This window comes from Phoca vitulina, unplaced genomic scaffold, assembly GCF_004348235.1.
Source record: "Phoca vitulina isolate PV1807 unplaced genomic scaffold, GSC_HSeal_1.0 scaffold7, whole genome shotgun sequence".
NCBI classification, from domain to species: domain Eukaryota; kingdom Metazoa; phylum Chordata; class Mammalia; order Carnivora; family Phocidae; genus Phoca; species Phoca vitulina.
Window position 1 is genome coordinate 49655432 of NW_022589710.1, and position 5713 is coordinate 49661144.

General features: G+C 41.9%; 2 pseudogenes; both read left to right on the top strand.

Annotated features, from left to right (window-relative positions):
• The window catches only part of LOC116632702, a 740-nt pseudogene extending 256 nt beyond the window's left edge, over positions 1–484 (top strand).
• Positions 485–3370: 2886 nt separating this feature from the next.
• Positions 3371–4871, top strand: LOC116632764 (annotated as a pseudogene).
• The last annotated feature ends 842 nt before the right edge of the window (positions 4872–5713 follow it).

Sequence of the window (5713 nt, forward strand, 5' to 3'; positions counted from 1 at the left end):
GATTTCGCGACCCTTACCCAGGGACCCCAACGCACTAGACGTTGACACCACACCAAAGTGCGAGCTGGCAGGGGCTTCAGCTTGGAAGAGTTAAGGGTGGCTGGCATCCACAAGAATGTGGCACGGGTCACTGGGATCTCAGTGGATCCAAAAAAGTGGAACAAGTCCATGGAATCCCTGCAGTCCAACATGCAGCAGCTGAAGGTACCACTCCAAGCTCATCCTCTTTGCTGGGAAGCCCTCTGTCCCCAAGAAGGGAGACAACTCTGATGAAGAACTCAAATTGGCTACCCAGCTAACAGGACTGGTCATGCCTCTGGGGAATGTCTAGAAGAAGGAGAAAGCCAGAGTCATTACAGAGGAGGAGAACAACGTCAAGGCCTTCACCAGTCTTGGCGTGGCCAGTGCCAATGTCTGGCTCTTTGGCATCTGGGCAAAAAAGGCCAAGGAAGCTACAGAACATCATGTTGAAAAGAAAAAATAAAGTGCCATTGGCAACTTGTAAAAAAAAAAAGTCATTATTTTATTTTTCTCAATGCTCAGTCATCTTGATAAAACACCAAAACATCCCTCTGGAATAGACTGGGAGAAACAATAGCAGTATACATTTTTGGCAGTGTAGTAGGGTCCTTTTTCAAGGGGAACTGGCCTCCCCTTCATTCAGTTCAAGGGGTCCTGAGTCTAAACTGGCTCAAGTTTAGGAATTAATTATGGGTCTGTGACTCTGCTTTTATGATTCAAATTTGACTTCTGTTCCTTTCACCTAGAACTCTCTGCTTACACAAATTAAGAATTTAGTAGACTTACCATGCATTTTACTCCTAGAAATATCATGATCAGCTAGCCAGTGCTGTAGCTCTCTGCAAGTCATAATATTCTAATTGCTGCTTTGATTCTGCTATCCATTAGAGCAACCATGCCCACCTTGCCTTTGGTGATTAAATAGAACCACTTGGCCTTTGACACCTTGGGATTCAATTACTTCCACGGCATTTAGGTTTTCCAAGTCAGTGACAGCTGTTCCCACTATAATTTCTGACCTATAGAGAAAACAATCACAGAGTTCTTCAAGAATGTTGGGCCTCTCCTCACAAACTTACTGGTCATAGTCATATTGAAAAGTATGTCCTCTGTACCCTCCTAGGGTGGATGAGGAGATCTTAAGTGATAAATCCATTCTAACATTCCAATCTCCCTAAGCCTTTGAATCTCTTCCTCTGTAGTTTATCAAAGCAGTTCTGGCATTTCAGTTCATTTAGTGTAGACCACCTGTTTGTTCGTGTTTCAGGTAGCCAACCAACCAATCAGTTAGAGCTCTTTCTAATCCCCTAAGCTGCAACATTAAATCCAGATCTCTGCTTATCAATAAATTCTGCCTGATCCAATTTTATGGTCCTTCCACTACTATGCCACACCTTTAAATATTGACTCCCACCCATATTTCCTGGATTTCTGCTTATATAAATTGGAAAAATCATGTAGTTCTTGTGGAGTGTACTACACCTCTTTATGGGTCACATTTTGTATGTCACCATTAGGAGTCTACAGGAACTTGAGTCCGGTGATAGATCTAGAAGCAAAGACAGTGGTGGGGGTGGTCCTGAAGAGAATCATCAGTGTCTTGCAAGGCAACTACCTCAGGGAAGACCATTACAATTTCTTTAGGCAGAGCAAGGTTAATCTCCTCAGATGAGGATGGAGTGGCTGCTTCTACTGGCAAAGAAGACTCATGGGAGTTAAAGTGTTCAATGTCCCCAGCTTTATCAGGATCTTCCCATATGTCCCTATTCCAATTTTCAGGATCTCATTCCTTCCCAATTTATGCCCTCACTTTAATAGCAGACACCCTGTGAGGTTGAAAATTCAATTTGCATTGTAATTCAACCACTTGCAGGATGAGACTCTGAGTTTGTTTCCAGCACTCTCAGCTCTTTGCTACAGGTGATGAGTGTTTCTTTCAGGACAGAATAGAAACTTTCAGGTCATTAACGTGGCATATGAGCTGGGAATTTGATTCCTAAACTCATCCTTCTTTTTCCTCACTTGGTCCAGTGCAATTAGGAGCAACTAGCCAATATCATACTCATTATTTTGATAAAAATGTTCTAAAATATTAAATACATGGTCACTCAGAAACTTGCCTCATAAGTATTTGATTAGGAGTATCCGATGGTGATACTTTTGAATCTCTATTGTCACATCACACCACAGACTATCCGTGTTCTCTTCACCAATGGAAGTAGTCATTAGTGCTTTTGAATCTAATAAGATTAGAGAACCAATTTCAAACACTGGGCACACATAAAATCAAGCATTATAAAAACCTACAAGTCATCCTTGGTGTCTTTCACTCTTACTACATTAGATCCATCAGGTCCACTTTCAGAGTATATCCTGCCTCTTATCACTTATCATATTCAATATTATTGCCATCCTCATCAAAGCTATCATCATCTCTCACCTACACTCTTTATGCTTTCTTTGCTTTCACTCTGCCTCCTACCCCACTGGCCCCTTACCCTCTGAGTCCGTTATTTATGCAGCAACCAAAATGGTTTATTTAAGACATAAATTTAATCATTTCACTCACCAGCCCCAAAACACCAGTGGCCCCATCAAACTCAAAATAAAACTCAGACTTCCTATTGCTGTTTACAACTCTATGTAGTCTGACCCTGCCTCTTTCTCTTTGATTTTATTTCCATATTCACCAGCATTTTTACAAATTCCCTAATGTCCACCTGAAGGTGTTTTTGTTCCTTTTGCCTGGAAACCTCCCTTCCCCAATGTTCTTATGGCTCCATTTGGATCATTGCTCAGGAGTCATCTCTTTAAAGTCCTTTCAGGATCACTCTATTTAAATTAACTTCATTATACATTATTCTCTTACTCTTATTAACATTTCTTCATTACTCTTATCACCGTATAGCATATCATCTATGTATTTGTTTAATGTCTGCCTTCCTAACCAGAATAAAACCTCCAAGAGGACAGGGGCTTGCCTGCCTTGTGTCCTGCCAAATCCCGAGACCCTAGAACTACCTCTAATGTGTAGTAATGCACAATCATATTTAACAAATAAATGAATAGTATTTATAGAGTACCCTAAGGTTAGTACTCATAAGGTTGTTTAGAGGGTTAAATTTGATAATATACATATGCCAAAGACTGCTAATTATCTTCTAATGTCAATTCTTCCTTCCTTCTTTCCTGAGAATCCCCAACTTTTATTTAGTCACATGGCTTCCCAGAATAAAGACTCCATTTCCATCCCTTCCACATGGTGATGCTGAGCCAGTACCCACACCTGGTATCAGGCTGCAACCTCTGTTGTTCTTCCTACCTCCTGACCTCCCATTGCCTCTGGACCATGGATCCCCACAGAGTGAATGAGCTTCAGGCCTTGGTGAAAATGTGTAAGCAGGATCCGAGCATTCTGTACACCAAGGAAATGTGCTTCCTGTCAGAGTGGGTGGAGAGCATGGTGGGTAAAATGTCACCTGCTGCTCATAAAACTAAATCAGAAGACAATATCAAGGAAGAAAAAACAGTAATAAGGTGGAGGAAAACATAAAGACAGACGAACCATCAAGTGAGGAAAGTGGTCTAGAAATTGACAGTGAGAGTGTGATTGAACCCTCCTGATGCCCCTCAAGAAATGGGAGATGGGTGCCTGGGTGGCTCAGTTGGTTCAGCGACTGCCTTCGGCTCAGGTCATGATCCCGGAGTCCCAGTATCAAGTCCCACATCTGGCTCCCCGCTCAGCGGGGAGTCTGCTTCTCCCTCTGACCCTCTGCCTTCTTGTGCTCTCTCTCTCGCACTCTCTCTCTCAAATAAATAAAATCTTTTTTTAAAAAAGATTTTATTTATTTATTTGACAGAGAGAGACACAGCGAGAGAGGGAACACAATCAGAGGGAGTGGGAGAGGGAGAAGCAGGCTTCCCGCCGAGCAGGGAGCCTGATGTGGGGCTTGATCCCAGGACCCTGGGATCATGACCTGAGCTGAAGGCAGATGCTTAACGACTGAGCCATCCAGGTGCCCCTCAGATAAATAAAATCTTAAAAAAAAAAAAAGAAATGGGAGATGAAAATGTAGAGCTAACCGAGGAAATGATGGATCAGGCAAATGATAAAAAATAGTGGCTGCCATTGATGCCCTAAGTGATGGTGAACTACAGAAAGCCATTGACTTGTTCACAGGTGCCATCAAGCTGAATCCTCTCTTGGCCAGTCTGTATGCCAAGAGAGTCAGTGTCTTCATCAAATTACAGAAGCCAAATGCTGCCATCTGAGAATGTGACAGAGCTATTGAAATAAATCCTGATTCAGCTCAGCCTTATGAGTGACGAGGGAAAGCACACAGACTTCTGGGCCATTGGGAAGAAGCAGCACATGATCTTGCCCATGCTTGTAAACTGGATTATGAAGAAGATGCTCATGCATGCTGAAAGAAGTTCAACCAAGGGCCCTGAAAATTGCTGAACATGTGATAAAGAATGAGCAAAAATGTGAAGAGCAGGAAATCAAATAAAGAATAGAAAGGGTTAAGAAGGCTTGGGAAGAACAGGAGACAGCCCAGAGAGAGGAAGAAGCCAGAGGACAATCAGGAGCTCCGGATGGCTCCTTCCCAGGTGACTTTCCTGGAGGATTGCCTGGAATGGAAGGGGGCGTGCCTGGAGTGGCAGGGATGCCTGGGCTCAATGAAATTCTTAGTGATTCAGAGATTCTTACAGCCAGGCAGGATCCAGAAGTTACGGTGGCCTTCCAGCATGTGGCCCAGAAACCAGCAAATATGTCAAAATATCAGAGCAACCCAAAGGTTATGAATCTCATTAGTAAATTGTCAGCCAAATGCCCCTCTGACAAATAAAGCCCTTGCTGAAGGAAGAGCAACTTTGATCACCTAATGGACATCACAGTAATACAAACAAGTGTACCTCTGAACTTCTCATGGAGAAAGCTAGGGTACTGTGAAGATAATCCCTACCCTCTGCCCCACATGCAACTGAAACACTTTATAGTGGTTTACCATTAGGGTAATCATTCAGATAATGTTCTCTTACTATGAATTACAAACTTTAAACACTTTTAAACCTTCAAAATATTTAAAAACAATTTAAAAGTGTATGTTAATTCCTACAATTTTTATTTTATTTATTTATTTTTACTAATCATTTCAGTTTTTTTCCTTTGGATTAATTGGGCAAGGAAGATACGTCAGTATGGAAGATTTATTGCTTAGAGGGAAATAAAGGTTTATTAGTGGGAGGCAAATATAACATTTAAATACACAAAGTTTGAGTTGAATATATGGTTTCTGAGGCATTTTGACTTGTCTTTTAAAATGCTTTATTTATTTATTTTTTTAAGATTTTATTTATTTATTTGACAGAGAGAGACACAGTGAGAGAGGGAACACAAACAGGAGGAGTGGGAGAGGGAGAAGCAGGCTTCCTGGTGAGCAGGGAGCCCAATGTGGGGCTCAATCCCAGGACCCAGGGATTATGACCTGAGCCAAAGACAGTCGCTTAACCGACTGAGCCACCCAGGCGCCCCATGCTTTATTTTTTTAAACATGATTTATTTCAATAAAACCATTGGGACTACCAGTATTGCAGTAGGACCTGGATAGGTACTAGAAGTACTTGGTGGGGCAGCAGCAATCTTACTACTACTTTTATATAGCATGTACCCTTGTGTAGATGCATTTAA